This window comes from Gymnodraco acuticeps, unplaced genomic scaffold (genome assembly GCF_902827175.1).
Source record: "Gymnodraco acuticeps unplaced genomic scaffold, fGymAcu1.1, whole genome shotgun sequence".
In the NCBI taxonomy this organism is placed as follows: domain Eukaryota; kingdom Metazoa; phylum Chordata; class Actinopteri; order Perciformes; family Bathydraconidae; genus Gymnodraco; species Gymnodraco acuticeps.
The window spans coordinates 1,343,496-1,361,739 of NW_022991436.1; the positions used below are offsets into that span (position 1 = coordinate 1,343,496).

Below are 18,244 nucleotides of genomic sequence, written 5' to 3' on the forward strand. Positions count from 1 at the left end.
CTTCCATTTTGATCAATACAATTATATGAATTCACTCGAGTGAAGGACAAAAGTTTGGTGTAAGAATATAATGGTATAAGAGTGCGATAGTATCTATGATAATATCAGTATAACAAAACATGGGAAGGTTATGTTAATTTATGGCTATTTGTAATGCAATAACTCTGCTTAAAATATTTGTTGTTTCAGATTTGTTTACATTAATAACCTTGCACCTTTACAACAAAGGTCAACAAAGGTCATTGTGATCTACTCTAATGTATGACCAATTCTAAAATTATTTTAGGATGCACTTGATAAAAGATACATGATTCCATGTTAATATTCCCACCATACCTCTAGCCTTGCTTTGTTCTCTTGTTCTGAAGCTGCTTTACAACTGATCTCAACGTTCAGCCTTTCAGTCTTCCCATAAGTGCATGATTATTCATAAATATTGATCGAGATCAAAAGTCTGTTGCTTATTACACCCTTTAAAGAAACTCCAAGCACACCCACACACACTTACACACATATCTCCGAAGCGTCTGATTTCACAAAATTCATGCCCCGGAATGAAAATCCATGTGTTCGCCTTTGGTGTTGTCAAATGTGAAGTCAGCTTTGCATGAGCACTTTCCCAAAACCGCTCGGATGAGTAAGTTCAAAGGCGCACGTTGGTTTAGTCAGCCAAAACACGGGAGGCAGAAGGGAGAGGGAGGGTTATTAGCCCATATTTTTCAATGTTTTCTCATGAATTAAATATGTAATCATGCATGCAAACTGAGCCAGACAAATTCAGAGTTCTAACTTAGCTGAAACCAAGCAAATAAAACAAGGAAAATGCCTCCTTAACAAATGAATTACCATTATTAAAAGGCACCATTATTCAGAACTGATTTGCTTCCCTTCACTTGGACGACTTTGAGTTGGTTAAGCATCACATTTCCCACTAACAAAAAAAAAAGGATGATAAATATTGCTTTTTTAACAGGGATTATAATCAACACGAACTCTGCCGTGTTATGCACAAACACATAAGGCACTTAAATGTCCTGGCTGTTCACATATTCTGAATTGTTTGGGTTCATATACAGTAAAGCCAAATAGATGTTTTTAAATTCCAATGGAATTAACTAATATTTATGGACACATAAAATGTTATTGTGAAGCTGTAGTAGGCTAGTATGTAAACAAATAACTACTCCTGTAGCCTGTAAGTGTTATTGCATAAAATGCCACTAGTGCACTGTAACTTTTTATTCATGTGTTTTTTTCTTTTAATGTTTATTTTTTCTTTATATAAGCCTTGATTGATTGATTGATTGAAAAGTTTATTAACAGCTTGTATATTGGGTACAGTACAGTACAGCTCAAAACATACAATTGTTAAGGGGATGCAGACCAGAGAAAGACTTTCGTCTTGTTTACATCAGGGTCCCCCATTTCCAATTCATCATGTCATTTAAGACATATAAGACATATTTGACATACAGATGGCTTATTTACAATTTACATACAGGTGGTTTTTTACATACAGATTGCTTATTTACAATTTTCATTTTAGATTTCGTTCTAATACATCCTAACCGGACATTTAAGACATACCAAGTCTACAGATATACAGTTAGTAACAGAGTCTAAAATGTGAGTAGTAGTAGTATTCGTTTATTAGTCCCCAAGGGGAAAATGGGTTGCAGCACATCACAGAGGCATTTCAAAAAGTTAAGACAATACATCACTGACAACAACATAGACACAGATAAAAACAAACAGACATAAGAAAACCAGATATCGGCAGACATGACAAGGGGCCTATAGGCTATATACATAGATGGGGGGGGGGAAGCTGTCCATTGAACGACAGGTTGAGATTTGTACCATTACCGGGGCCAGTTTTGCAATGCTCTCCCCCGAAGGTGCTCTTTAAGAGAGGTTTTGAAGGTAAGTATAGTTTTACTTTCCTTTACAGTTGTGGGAAGAGCGTTCCACCTTGATGTGGCATAATTGCGAAACGTGTATTCCCCCTTTTTTGTGCCAAATCTGGGTTTCACATGATTTGTGGAGCTCCCTCTGGTGTTATGATCATGGTATTCCTTGACCTTTGGGAAGAATTTTGACATGTACATGGGTACCATAGAGGTGTAGTGGATCTTGTAGACCAGGCCCATTGCAAGTAGCTGTACTCTGTCGTCTACTCTAAGCCATCCTAGGTTGTCAAAGTGGGCAAAGGTGAGGTGGGTTCTAGATGAAAGGTCAAGCAGTAGTCTGACCAGTTTATTTTGCGATTGCCTTGCCTTGCCCGTGCGTTCTAACAATGTCATTCCCCTTTCACCTCAACACTTGTTGACTGTATCGATGAAACATTACATGGTCTCTGAGCTGGTGGATCAGAAGCTGACTGACTTATTCTGCTGTTCATCACAGGATTACAGTATGGCCAATTTGATAGAAGGCCTTCTTCCACATCGCAGCTTGCCATTCAGTTGGAGTAATGTTTTTAATCACCTGCTTTGCTAACCACGCCCACTCGCCTTTTAGCTCTAGCTTTGGCCTCATCCATCGCCCGTGAAAAATAGGCTTTCTCTGAAGGTCAACTATGTATGGCTTGTCAATTGATGTACAATAGTAGAGACTAAGCTGAACACTAGTAGCTTTCAACTGTTGTACATTTGTAACTGTGGTTCCTATCAATGTACCAAATGTCTTGTCTATGTGTCTTTCTGACTGGACCAAACAGAGATGAGCCATTAAACAGAAAGGATAAAAGGTTCAGTAGACTTTGAAAATGATCTGTGAGTCACTGGTCTTATTGTCCTTGGTTTTGATACGTTTGTATACAACAGCAACTATTCTGTAATCCTTTGATTAGTTTTTTTTACGAGGGAAATCTGTAAATTCTAAAACCTTTCAAATCTCCCGGTAATAATTTCCACTTACTAAACCTTAATGCTGGCAGTTCAAAAACCTTGTGTACGTCCCAACTTACAAGCACTCCACATCCACCAAGCACCCAATGAAAGTATGAAATATTTTCTCATATATTGCCGTCCAACTCTGTCTATTCAGGCAACACACGTTTTTCTGTTTGGGGGGCTGCGTTGACGCGTCTAAACAGGCAGGAAGGTCATTACAACGTCTTCCCTTGCGTCTGTTGGACTGATGCAGCAGCTTGATAGGTTTTTAAAAAGTGTATCCTGACGTTCCACTTCATTCCACTTTGAAGCAACCCTCTCGATCTAAACAGAATGAAAGCGATGTTTTGCTGTAAAATGTATTCCAGGGGCACAGGAATATCTTACTGATTTGAGTGACAAGGTAGAGCAGGGCTGTTTGACTTCTCCTTCGCACGGTTGGCTAATTCTCTGCCCTCCATGCATGTTGTAAAGCAGCATGAATATAAAGCGATGTGTATATGACCATATTCTCACTCCCCCCACCTCTCTTCACCCTTTTCTCCTCCCATCAAACTCTGACTGATTGCATGTGCAAGCACTGAACAATTGAATGCGGTTAAAAGTGGGTCAGGGAAGTACGATTGTTATATTTTTGCAGCGTTACCTGTTCCTCTTAGGGCAGGAGGTGCGTGTGAGAGAGAATGGCCGCTGGTGGTTAAATCTCCTTGAACGGTAACAGTAAAAATCAATGGGAAGAGTTTGGATGTCAGCGCCAATGACTCTGGATGATTTAGCTTAATACGCCGATCAATGCCGAGACTGATAATCATCGTATTTCTCGCCACTAAATGTCTTTCCCAATCATTGTCGGGAAGTGGAGGAGAGGCAAAAGAGGAGGAGCATGAGGAGCAGGTGAAAGAAAGAGATTCACATGCAATCATGAGACGTTGTAGTGCAGGATAAGTCATGAATAATGTACTGCTGAAGCGCGGTTCTTTTCTTACAGCGTCTGACAGGGACCTGGGTGACAAGTTTTAGACTCCACATCACTTCAACATGAATTAAAAATACACTACATTTTCAATCACTGAAGGATAGAGGTCAACAGTAATACAAAATGAGTGTGCATTTATTTTTTCCAGATGGGAAAACCTTTACCGATTCTCATCAAATCCATGGTAATCTACGAGATGTTCTGCAAATCAGACTTTCCTCCAGGCACTTTGTTGTTTCAGCTTTATATACAAGCTTCTTTAGATTTTAGACAATTTATGCATGACCTCTCTGAAACAAGTGTCCATTAAACCATTTCCACGGGCCTCCTGTGGGAAATGAAACAAAAGCTCAACTGACTTTCCAAAGACAATTCATTTATGAGAGACATTTTTCTTTGCATATCAACAGCTTAAGAATGTTTAGAAGCGGCTTTTAAAAAATCCTCAGGGGATTAAATAAAAATAAATTGTTGTTTTTCTATGCAGTAGTAAAAAGGGTATTACACACACCCTATCCACATACACACACATGGCCCGTCACTCTCATTCCACCCCCTGTGAAGATTGAAATTTCAGGAAGGCTTTCGATATCTGTAGTCCATGTTGGAGCCCGGCTCAGGATTAACGTACATATGGGAAACAATGGAGCTCTCTCAAGCCGATTCTCTTCATCCCCTCCTACTACAGCTGCTGGGGGAGGCATGCAAAGGCTTCTTCAGAAGAAGCGACCACTTTGATGTACAAAGACAAGGGGCAAAGAGGAGGGAAGAAATAAATAGTTTAAGCGCCTTTCATGTCCCTCCCTGCCTACACTTTTGCCTTAAACAAGCCACTAAAGACAGGCTGATCTTCAAGGTTTGGCAAGACAGTTGTGTCAGCGAGCGGCGGTGGTGGTCTCGGTGGTTAGGGCTATTGTTTCATCTTTATTTTCCTTCTTTCCCTAGAGGTGTTTTCTTCTAACGATCTTTCTTTATCTTTTCATGTCGTTGTGCCAATCTTTCGAATAAGAGGTTCAGAGAGTTAACTAAGCCGATGGCAGTGTTAATTTCTAGGTCACTGCCACAATAAAGAAATATATGCCACCTATGATTGGAGTCACGGTCTATCGTTCTTTTAACAACATGAATAGTCAGCTGCTGAAATTATTAGGTTTTGAATATGTTCATTTAAAGATAATTGACAACAATTTGGGTTGATTAGTCAATTCAAAATATGACAAACTTTTTCTGGTTCCAGTGTCTTCAATCTAATGTTGTGCAGTCTGGAGACATAATTCATTTCAGTGTTGGTCTATGTGTGTCTAGGCCTGTCGCGATAATCAATAAATGGACTTATCGTTCGATAAATAAAAATGGACTCGATAACTTTTCTGAGCTCGATAAATTGCCGTTTACATGCGTGTTTGTTTACATAAGGATGTGACCAGAATTTTAGCCCGGCGCGCTGTGAGGGGCGGGGCTCACACAAAGCCAAGTCAGGAAACTCTGCGGCAACAGTGTAGCAGCCAAATTAATAATATAGAGACAAGCAGCAGACAAAATGTGACTTACTCGAGGGGAATTTGAAGTTAAATGGAATTGGTTGTAAAACCTAATACCACATCTTCGGTGTGGGAATATTTTGGATTTAAGCAAAATCAACGAGGCGAACCTACGGACTTGAATGAGCCGGACGGTGTGTCGCATTGGTTTTAAAAAGGTAGCAACAAAAGCTAGCAATATGACCAACGTTAAACTGCACCTGAAACACAACCTACCCATTCCGTTTTCCCAGCTGGGAGCAAACACGGCAGCTGGAGATGGAGAGCCCCCACCTTCCCGACAGTTTACAATCAAAGATGCATTTCCCGACAATGCAAACATGTTGGTGTTCCTTGCTCGAAAACTTTGAAATACAGATTTGGATATGGCCTGTTGGGGCATCTGGGTCTTTGTATGGACAGTACACTTGACTGCTATTTCAAGGAGGTTTTTTTTGCTTGTCAGACAATGTGTGCTCATATTTATTTATATATATATATATATATATGTTTTCCAGCCTGAGTCTATTGAATTGATTGTTTTGGTTGTGTGGGATTTAATTCATTTTTATAATTTAATTTGTTTTATTTATTATATATAATTTATATATTTTATTATTATTTCACATTTCATTTGCAATGTTGGATGTTCAATAAAAAGTTCTGTTTGAAAGGATGTACTTGAATTATTATTATATATTATCATTATGTCAGTGGTCTAAAATGGTCTTAAAAACGGCAATCGCAATAATTTCCAGGAAAATGTATCGTCCAACAAAATTAATTATCGGGAAAGGCCATGTGTGTCTTTCAGACAAACAATTCAATATATGTTAGATCACACTAATACTCTTGTGGCTATGTAGGAGAACATCTCTGAAACCTGGTTCAAATATGGTGGAAAGCCTGAAATCATAAGATCAGAAGATATACTGTAAGGGATGCCAAGAAAATGTTGGGGGTGGGGGCGGAATCTTATCCTTATACTGTATATTTAAATTAAAAAAACAAGACCCTACATATCCTTATTTATATTTATGTTAAAAATACATGTGGGATTCATGAGAAAGTATAAGTCTAGCCACCCTCATTTTAAATAAACTACATCTAAATAAATGTTTTTTCAATTTGAAATCTAAATGCCAAAAAACAGTTTATTTGATGCAGTTGACCTGGAGATTAGAATAGTGACTGGAATGGGGCACAGTTATCTCAAGAGGCAATGATAATAATGTGCAATAAACCCAGCTATGTAGTGTTTCTTATCGGAATGGACAGTACCTAAAAAATGTAACTGACCCAAGGTCTCACATCAGCACGGAGATGAGCAGGATAAAAAGAGGAATTTCTCCATTCATATCTCTAAGACTGCTTCCCCTCCCGATACAGCAGGAACCTGCAGATCAGCATGACTGACGGGCATTCAGACATCTCGCTCATCATGGGGGCTCAGGATCAGCACCTACAGTGTTTGTGACGCACATTGTGCAGAATAAAAGCCCCACCTGTGAAGCAGGAGGCTGCTCGGCTAAGCTGAAGGCTGAACGATTGAGCTGAAGGCTGAACGATTGAGCTTCTCCTTTAACTCCCTCTGAACCTTACGTGAGCTCAGATTTTTTGGAAATTGTAGAAATAATAGAATGTGTTTTATATGGATGTAGATCAAAAAGACAGGCAGGCGACAAATGAAGGTCTGTAAGATATGCTTTTATTGATCCATAGCTTTAATTGAGGACATTTAGGTTCCAATATATGTCCATTAATATCCTGAACTATGTCAGCCAAGCCAAGTCAAAGTCATGTCATGTCTGCTCCCTGTGAGTGCTGCTTTTTGTAAAAGATTTGTAATGGACCAGACACATTAGTTATTGGCTGCCAATGTTTGGATAAATTACATTAAAATGGATTTGCATTACAGTGCTGACAGACAACAAGGCGGGCTAGTTCAGTTAGCCTCACCCCCCCTCAGCTCCAACAATGTATCTTTCCAAGTTACCTTTTTGTTGTTTTTTTAGCATGCAGCATCTTCATACGATATTTTCCACTCACCCTGGCAAATGTCGCTCATGTTACAGTTTGATCATATACCATTCATTTGTTTTATAAATACCGTTGTTTAATAACTTATTTCATTTTTTTTTTACCACCACCATTTTTTTTTCTGAACCGTGAGCCAGTGGAATATTGAATTTGCCTAATAAGAATGTTAATTTCACCTATCTTTTAACTATGCCTATGATTAAAACCTGAAATCTGCTGAGCTTTTGTACTACAAAACAGTCAGTGTGGGTGCACAGGGTGCACCGCAGGTTCAGTCATGACACAGCAGAGAAAAAAAGGATACCGCCTACTGTCTATATCTCACAGGAGATATATCTCACATCATTTCTGTCACCGACGGCCTCAACAAACCATAATAGTATACAAAGATACAATATATATTGTACGTCCACCAATCAATAATCAGTTACTGCAGGACCACATCGCACAGAAACACCTTCCTGATACAGATAGAGAACATTGCTTAAAGATTTTTCACCAACACATACATACGTACGTAAAAACATCATGTGGGCCGATCAATACGTGTAGGCTGGCTGGTGAGCGTTACTGCGTGGTTCACAAAAGAGAAATTCAATAACTTTGAAGTAAATACACAGAGTGGAGGTTGTAAGACACCTTCTTCTTAAAGACTCACTCACAAAAAATATATTCTAATCTAGCAGACTGTATATAACATTGTCCTATTTTTTCCTTTTTCACAATGCCTGACTGCTTTCACAACCATAAATAAATGCTTTATATAAATCTAACTCAGAATATTATTAAAGGTGTAATTATCATTCACTTTCTTTATAATATAAGATTAGGACATTTCTCTAAATTACACTTTGATTTCATGAGAACTTTATGCCAAAATGTAACTTTAAATTACTTTATATGTCAGACTGCAGCCATTTAGCTCTCCGCAAAGACTGGAAACAGAGTACAACAATTAGCCTGGGTCTGTCAAAAAATCTATCTATTGGCATCTGTAATGCCTTCTAAATTACGAAATGTTGATAGCTTAAATGATATACAACCTGACTTGACCCTTAAAATCCTTTATTCACTTTTTCCATGAAGAGGATAGCTCAAAATGCTGAGTGATGAGATATTGGGCAAAACTGAAAGCCCGCTATTATGTATCAATCGTTGAAAAGGCTACATTTTCAATATCTCCTCATGTCCATGCAGTTTGAAGGGCACAGCCGTATCGTATGCATTAGTCAATCTCTGAAAAGCAGACGCCGAGTACACGCATTTTCATTTATATACACGCATTTAGCTGATGCACTTTCCTGCAGAGTGACTCAATGAGAGCAACAGTGGATTCACCTCCGATTTTTAGATTGCTTATGGAGCAGAGCAAAGGTCAGGGACAGAGAGCATTCTGAAAATATGTGACCTTCAATAATACTGCAAGAGAGAATGTGAGGAGAAATAAGTGGAAGAAATTAGAGCCAATAAAAAAAGGGCAAATGGATTTTTCTTATAGAGAAGGACAATACTGAAGCAGGGACATTATATGTTCTGTCACTGAATGTGCTTTGGCTGGAACTTTGCCATTTGATTGTACCTAACGGAAAATATATTTCATAAACTATAGTTGCTTCTGGTAAATTGTGAGAAATTCTGCACTTTCTTTTCTTTTCAGTTCTGGGAAACTCATTAAACATGAAGCGATCCTCCAACAAAAGACAGAAGGAAACACTTTTATAAGTGAGAAAGCCGGAAATATCTGCAGAGTTACACTCCATCCCCGAGAATAATCAAACTGACATCTTTAAGAGGTCCTATCTGGAGTTGTTAGCTATGAAATGTGTCTGTTGAGGCCCATCTATTTCTGCTGTGGGGTACTAAGCATATAAACTCATTTCCATGCAGACGTACTTTTTGCACGTCTACCATCTCCAAAAGTGCAGACTGGGGACCACCCCGGGCATGTAATTAGATTCCATAGGGGCTTAAGAAAAATGAGAAGTGGTTTAATTCTGCTCTTTTTTCCCTTGCTTTGCTGAGTTGAGAGAATACATTAGAATGGGTGGCAAATTATAGGTTTCATTCCACATACTGTCATCTTTATGATTCTGAAACAAGACAACAAGCAGAAAACAAAAGCTGCATTAGAACTCGTCTCCCTCCTACTCAGTATTGACTAATGCTGTCTGTGTTCTCACATCGGCAGTAACTTCATAAACATGCCAGGCATAATGCGAGGCATAATGCGAGTGGACTGAGATACATTTGTCTAGAGCAGTAGTAAAACCTTATTTTAAAAATTATTGATTCGAAAATAATATGATGCAGTACAGTACTATTACGTCTGGGTCTCTGTTTCATTAAAGCTCGGCTCTGTGTGTGTGTGGAACGAGCCATTTTGTGTGCGTGCACGAGAGAGAGAGAGCGCACCGGTACCGGAGATCGTTGTTGTTAGCTTCTGGTGCTAGCGAGCTACGCTAACGGATATACGGAATTTTTTCAACAACAAGGTGGAAGAGAGTCCTCTCCTGTCAGACTGAGAGGCTCAGTGAGCTAAAGGACTCTCTCAGTGTTTAAGATAGTTAGCTTTAAACTTTAAAGTCTAAGTTATCTCAGTGGGTCTCAAACGTTTTGGTCACGATTAATGTAAACAATTATTTCCGAGGCACACGTTTATATGATCATTATAGTTATAAAAAAATACGAGTAAAGAATAAATGAAAAACAGGTATGCAATACTACATATATGACAGTAAAAAAAGTATAAAGTTTAAAAGGGTGATTTGTAAAATATCCATAAAGAAAAAGTAAATCTGTTTACAGTTCTGTTTGGTGTTGAGAGATGTATCCATAGATCTCTTCATGTTGCTCTCAAAGTGCACCAGATTATGAGGGGCCGTACAGGCCATAATTCATACTGGTCCTCTCACGCACATACATTCTTCTCTTGCATACATATATTCTCTTCAGACATGCATATTATAAAATATATGTATGTAAAAGGAGAATGTATGTATGTAAGAGTGAAAATATATGTATGTAAAAGGAGAATGTATGTATGTAAGAGTGAAAATCTATGTATGTAAAAGGAGAATGTATGTATGTAAGAGTGAAAATATATGTATGTAAAAGGAGAATGTATGTATGTAAGAGTGAAAATATATGTATGTAAAAGGAGAATGTATGTATGTAAGAGTGAAAATGTATGTATGTAAAAGGAGAATGTATGTGCGTGAGAGGACCAGTATGAATTATGACCTGTACGGCCCCTCATACCAGATTGATGCTTTTAACTTCAATATTTAGAAATAAATCTTCCCGGGGGAGCTTGCCCCCGGACCCCCCTATGTGAGGTCCACACACCACCTATACAAATAGCACTTTACCCCTGCTTACACCTATATGCCGTGAGCTGATTATCGAGCCTTCATTGTAACAGTCGCGGGTACACTGTGTGTGTGTGTGGGGAGTGTTGCAGTAGAAAATTCCACTGTAGCGACCGGTACATTAATGGAAAACCCTAAATGTTTGAGCACCCTCTATGAAACGTCAAGCTACCCCACAGCACCCCCAAAATAAATCTCTGGCGCCGCCACAGAGCCTGACTATTTGTGTTGGGGGGGCCCTTTTTATCCAAAGGGGGGCCTGACAGAAAAAGTTTGAGAACCACTGGTCTAGAGAGTGTTGAGGCAAAAAGGGGAAAACATTATGAAACACAGTTTCTTGAGAGTAAAACTTTCCAAATGCATGTCCCTCTCCAAATCCTTTGATAAAGAACTTTTGAATTAAACGTTTTGGAAATGTCTTTTTCTTCAAGTCTTGCCATTGGGAATTGCAGATTGTTAGCAATCATGACTCAAACAGGAAGAAATCAAACATTTGATTTTAGACTTTTTTTGGTTATGGACTGATACACATTGGATGATCATTTGAGCATTTTGGGCAGCATGTTAGTGTGTGTGTGTGTGTCATTGGGTCAAAATAAGCTACAGTGAACAATTTACTTAGTGTGTATTACTGAAGTGTTTCTGTGAAATGCCATATAGCAAATGCACACACACAATACTTAGGATGATTTATTAATTTTAATGGGGAAATATTGCCAACCTTATTTTCATTCCATTGATAACCATGTTTTGTTTGTATTTCAATTATATGCTTTTGAAACACACATTGTAGTCTGGAAGAGCGTACTCCTTTGTTATGTTAGGCATTTGCTCGATGAAGACCAAGTTGGGTCCAATCATTGCTAATGTAAAAGCGTTTAACAAAGAGTTACTGCAAATATGTTGTCTCTTAATTGTGAAATGTTGCGTTGATATTTAAGTGGAAAATTAAGATTTTCATTTGAAAATTATTTTATAGCCTAACTGAAAAAGGGCATGTCTTGGGTTCAAGATTTAGTCAGATAAATTGAATCAAGCAACACCGGTTATCTTGGTTTAGGTTTTTGGACAACTATGTGTTTTTTCTTTACAGAAAGCCTGTGTTACACACTTGGGGCACAATGTTTGAAAGACAGGCCAGTCAGAAGATCAAACACAAAGAGGCTATTGGTGACATTGGGGAAATATACCATCCAAAAAAAGGCATGATATTTTGGGCTGTTATGCATGGATTTTAACAATGTTTTTATTATAAACCGTTTACCTCAAGTCCCCTTAGTATGGAAGTTTAATACTAAATCCATAGAGTATTCAATATCATGATATTGATTTCAGCTGTATGGCAGGGCCCAGGAGACTGAACACAATATTGCTTGTTTTGTTGCTAAAACAATTACAGAGCTGAAATTTTTTTGTTGCAGAACAAGTCCAAGGTCTTCAGGTGGCCTTTTGTTTTGGAGCAGTGACATGTTAAGCTGATTGTAAACACGGTTGTACTGCTAATATGCTAACAGACAAGCACAGACAGTTCACACACTGTTGCCGCTGTTCAAAGTTTACGAAAATCGATGCGCTCTCCTGGAATCGCAGATTATATTTCTCTAGAATCTCTTGCTCCATCTCCCGGAATGGCCTATCCAGCTGCTAAATCGACTAATAGCGGCGTTTTATCCCCACGTGGAACACATAGTTGTCCCAACGCATGCAGTGTAACTGTCTAAATCCTGGACATGTAAGGGGCCTTAGCAGTGGCGGTTCTACAGGGTGGCACGGGGTGGCAGCTGCCACCTCAGAAAAAGGCCCTGCCACCCCAGCTGCCACCCCATTTGGCAGCTTTGTTTTGAAAGAAAAGTTGTGGCTCATCGGACATTTATGAGAGAAAATCTCTAATGTCCGAGTGCAAGTGAATGCAGCACAAGACGCGAGCCTTGTAACCCCTCCCCCGGCCCTGGCGCGAGCGTGGAAATATGATTGGCGGTGATTTAATTTGAACGGGGGGACAGCTCAAAACGAGAAGCATTTCGGATCCAGGTAGACGGAAGGAATGAGATATTTGCGGTCAGGGTATGGCTGGGGTAGGCTACAGTCATACCAAGAAATGGCTTAGCCCCACCTTGAAAAATGATGTTAAAGTAAGCAAAATAAAGTCTGCCAACTCGCGCGGAGTAAATTTGCACAGACAGCAGTTAGTAAGATTGATTTCAGTAGCCACTTGTCTGGAAATACCGAAGACCAGAAACGGTTTTGAAAACTTTTGTCACGTAGTGATCGTCTTCTCAATAGTACATATTTGATAATGTCTTCTGGCCAATCAGAATCACGATAACGGCATGGTGTTGTTGCAGGAAGTCCCGATGGAGAATACTTTTGCTGTAGTACATCTCTATATACATCGATGCAACATTACGTGTTGATAGAAATCAACACGTAATGAAATAAGACCCCACGGTTTGATGATTGATAGGTGTGTGGGCTGTCTTTCATTTTGACACACAGAACAATGGGGGCTATCCACCCTTATCCACAATGTAAAGTAATTCACAGCCTCTTCCCTCTTCTCTCTGTGAGGAGCAGCAGGTTCAGCTTTCAGAACAAAGTAACAAAAAACTAAAATGGCATTCATTTTTTTTAAATATGTCGTGTAGTAATAGGTGTATTTATTTTTCTTCTCAAGAGAGTACCAGAATGTGTATTTTATGTTAGTATTTCAAAAAATCTCCTGGGGTGAGAATCCTGCAGCCGATGGGTTTTCAGCATGTCAACTCTTTCACTTGTGGGGAAATTGCAGGATTGGCTCCAGGTCGCCCTTTTTATTTACTACAAGACAAATGTGGCTTTTTATTTCATACAGTTCCATTTGGATGGAGACAGGGAAATAATCTAAACCTCACGCGTGGCGTTTCACTGTCAAGGGGAGCGTGTATGTAATTACATTGCAAATACTGACTTGAGCCCCACCACTGTATGGGTTAGCCCTAGATTACCCAACACAAATACTCTGGAGCCACCACTGTTTGCGGTCTACAATGACAGAGAAGAGCCTGTCAAGTTTGGCTGTACTCAGCATTGAATCAAAATGCACCATAGCTTTAAATCTTAATAAGTTTGTGAGGCGTTTTGCTGATCAAGATGGTAATCGCCACATTCAGCTGTTATAGGCATGCCAACTTGATGCTCTGCTCACGGATGAGTCGATGAGAATAATAAACTGTTAAGATGATGACCTTACGTGTGTATAATATTTTTCTTCTTTGTGGGGTTCTGCCCCCAAAAAACAGTTTCAAGTCCTGAGAAAGTCAAATAAGACGGTGTGTAAAACTTCACTGCCCGAAAGTAACCACTTTGATTTAACTAGGCCAGTAGGTAAGGGCTTTCCACTGGATAATAACTGCAGCGATGTATATGTTTTAGCTGAATACATGTTTTTTAACCCTAACTGATGCAGTTAGTCACTTCTTTAATGTTTGTTCTTTCTGATGTAAAGTCAAGGTTGTAACTGTTTGCAATGAAGTTGTGGGCCGCTGAACTGTTCTTTTGAATCTTTTGATTTATGATAGTAATTACTTGTCTTTCAAATTTGAAGGAGGGTGAGCAAGCATCTTGAGGAACATTCATCATTAACTCCTCCAAAAAATATAGTTTACTTAATAATAACACTGAAAATGTGAATCATAACAGTGATTGACAGCTGATAGAAATAATATGATTGTTCATATTATCATATTCATACAGACAAACATCGATGAGACAGTTAATTAATGTACTTATTGCAGCAGTCTGCATAGATTGGTACCCCTGCTGGTCTAAGAGTGAAACAAACTCATTCAATTATTGTTCAGTTAAAATTCATTAAATTATGTCTGCCACCTTATATATTTATATGTAAGGCTTTACTGATGTGCCACAATAATGTCACCTAATGTTATTGAGTTAAAATATCATTATTGTGGCTTTCCAAGTTAACATTGTTGATATGACTGCGATTAAATCAGCATATACTTCTGCCAGGGGATGCCACCCCTGAAATTCTCCTGCCACCCTCTTTCCACCCCATGAATATTTGTCTAGATCCGCCCCTGGGCCTTAGGTTTGTAAGCAGTTGCCGCTCTAGATAACTTTGCATTTAGAAATCCCCAGACTTCGGGTAAGCGGATACCTCAGATTGTTGCTATCATGAGACAAATGCATCAACAGAGCTTTAAATGTATGCCTTATGTATTTTGTCTTGTCAATATCCATCACTCCCACCTAAGCACACCTATAATGGACACTCCTACACTCATCAACACCAAACACTCAGCAGCTCGGCCGTTAAATATTCCCTTTCTCCTGTGATGATGTCAGCAGGGGCGTACACTCACACTGCCATTAACAATTAATTGGATCATTGGAGCCATGTGTGTGTCATGCACTCAGCCTTTTTATGTTTAAGCTCTCAGTGCTACAATATATCACAGAAATGTCAAAGTCAGCACTTTCATTAAATGTTTACGACGAGGATGGACACAAGAGCAGTGAAACGTTCTCTCCTGGTGCATGTTAGTGAGTGTCATGATTTTAGTTTGACTTTTTGTTGTACTTCCTCTTCCTCCATGATTTGTTTGACAAGACCTCTTGCAGTGGCAGTGGGTGTTAAGTGTAAATCTGAGGCAGCAGCTCCTCCTCTCTGAGGATCGCTTAAGGCCACATGCAGTAGTCTCGACAAAGTAGCTGACAGGTAAATGTTGTGCTTACACGGTTCAGAGAATATGTGAGAAATGGTGCGGTGCGTAGCAGGCATTCTGGGTGACTGATGGAGCAACAATATCACACACTCACAGGCAGAGAGAGAAGCAATGAGAGCAGAGAGGCAGGCAGGTATTCATCGGTGAGGAGAGACCGCAGGAACACACACACACATACATGGTGAGATGAGGCAAAGCAGTGGTTAAAAGAGAACTCTCACCAGTTTTTATGTAAGATTATGTGACAGTAGTTCACACAAAGGCACAAGGAAAAATTCAACGCGCTGCAAAGTTACAGCAGGCAAAAACAGAACAATTTAGCGCACACAGCCAAGCACACATTTCAACAGTGTGGTTATGGCTGCACTACATCATCAACACAGATAAAAGCTTAGAATAAGATAGATTTACACACATAATGTTCAAACTGTATGAAAGGTGCGTGAAGTCCCAAGACCCACGTGTGACCTCTGGTATTTATTTGCACGTGCACCCTCTGTACACAACATTCTTTATTTGCTTAAAAATGATTGCCTGTTCCTGTTCCAAATGGTGTGCTTGTTGAGGAGAAAACGACCACACAAGCTCCTAATCTGCTTCATCTAAATTCAAATGGCCAGCTCTGCTTCCTCACCCTCGATCTGCTGATCGATCATGCGTCACGACTTGAACACTGGCACACTGCAACTGACCATCCGAACCCGCACTATTGTCCATTGCGTAACAACCCGGTAGTGGGCTGAGCGTAAAAATAAAAAATAAACTCGGCAGGCGCAAAACCGCACAACATTGAACTCTGATATCCCGCGTTCCTTAAACCGCCCACACCCCCTCCCTTCCGCGTGGACACACAAACTCACCCAGGGTGTGATCGCAGGTCCTCCCCGTGCGTCTCTTGGTGTGTGTCCGTGTATCCAGTAAAAATAGGTTGGGGAAAACGAGCGGCAAAGGTACAATCGAAGTAGTGAACGGCAGCCAAACGCCACCGACTTCTTCTTCTTCTTCTTCTTCTTCTTCTTCTTCTTCTTCTTCTTCTTCTTCTTCTTCTTCTTCTTCTTCTTCTTCTTCTTCTTCTTCTTCTTCTTCTTCTTCTTCTTTCTTCTCCTCTGCTTCTTCTTCTCTCTGCTTCCTTCACTCTTCCCCTCCTCCCCGGGGCAGGTTAGGCAGCGGTGTTAATAATCCAGGCATTGTCCTCTTCATCAGCATTAAAAAGAAACACGGATAGGATGAGAAGACTCCGTTTCGCCAAACAACAAGACAGAAGTTTAGAGGAATTCTCCTTTTCTAATGCTGTCCAGTGTAATCCGCGTTTGGAAACAGTCTAAGTGTCCACCAGTTACAATGTGGATGCAGACGTGTGGAAAAAGCTAAGAAAGTTTGCTTTCAGAGTGACTGAAACACAGATGAGACCGGAGAAATTATACCTGGGAGATGTCTTGTTATCTCACTTCCAGCTCCGGACAAAATAACTCTCCCTTCGCAGGGATTGTAGCGCACCTGCGGCCGGATCGGAGACGCGCAGGTATCTACGAGCTCTTCCCCCTCCTCCCTCTCTCGGTGTGTGTTTTATTCCGCGTTTTTATTCCCGTCTCTCCACGGTCATCACTCAGTGTCAAGCCTGACGTTGGTTCTCCAAAGTAGCTCAGGGAAGCGTCTCTTTTCACCCGCGCGTTCCGCTCTCCTCTCCCCTCTCCCTTCGCTTTCTCTCTCCTCAACAAGCTCCGTCTATCCTCCTGTTGTGAAACCACACCTCCCTCGGCAGCGATTGGCCGGGAACTGCAGAGAAGGAGGAGGAGAGGGAAGGAGGTGAGTGCTGCGATGATGCGCTCAGGAGAGAGAGGGGAAATGAGAGGATGGAGAGAGAGGAGAGAGGAGGACAAATCTAGAGGGAGAGAAGTGAAAAAAGAGAGAGTGTGTCAGGGAAGAAAAAAACGAATGGTGTGTATGAGGATGCCTGTTTAAGGAGGGGGGGAGGGGGTGTTCATGTACTGAGCTCTATGTGTTCAAGCCCAAAGGGACAGGCTGGCTAATGAAAGTGAAAATGCTTCTCTCCTTCTTTTTTGTTATCCCTCTCATTCACTCAAAGCGCTTTAGCCACATTTTGTCCGCTGCAAATCTGCTTTGACTCCCGGCAAAACTAAATTCATACTGACAATGTCCCCAATTACTGAGCCGAGTCATACGCTTCCGTCCGTCCATCTACTTCCTCTTTATGAAATCTGGTGTCTGTCAGTTAGGCTGCTTCCTTAGTGAGTCTATGATGAATAAGTAAGTGGTTGAAGGGAGGCTGGAGAGTGGAGTGCATGTTGAATATGCTGCCCAGGGGCGTCAGCAGGGAAATAAGTAACAGGCAGAGCCGCTTTGGTAAAGGGAGCAAATGAGGTGGGCCTGATATTGCGACTGTTGTGGTGCAACCGCACATGTTAGCGGGAGATGGGAGACAAAAATTGCTCGACAGCTCCTGGGAGAGCTAGGCTTTGATTGATGGCGACGCTTCAGGGAGTGTTTCAATATGAACTTGGTTAACTCGGAGCCACATGAAGCATTCATCACTTGCTGCCATGCTGGAGTGAGATGCTCACCGCAAGCTAGGCAGCTTTTTATTTAGAATGGCACCTGCGGGAGCATCCTCACAGGCGCAGCAGCTACCTATTTGCAGCTATTTTAAGGCTCACATCAACAAATCTCCAACAAACCCCTAAAACCAAAGTATTAGCGACCT

General features: G+C 40.4%; 1 protein-coding gene across 1 annotated transcript in view; it reads right to left on the reverse strand.

The window, feature by feature from the left end:
• brinp2 (bone morphogenetic protein/retinoic acid inducible neural-specific 2) overlaps positions 1–17,233 on the reverse strand; it is a 207,182-nt gene extending 189,949 nt beyond the window's left edge. The window contains exon 1 of the mRNA XM_034196280.1: positions 16,383–17,233. The gene's annotated coding sequence lies outside the window, so the exon portion shown is untranslated. The remainder of the gene's footprint in view (positions 1–16,382) is intronic.
• Between the last annotated feature and the right edge of the window lie 1,011 nt (positions 17,234–18,244).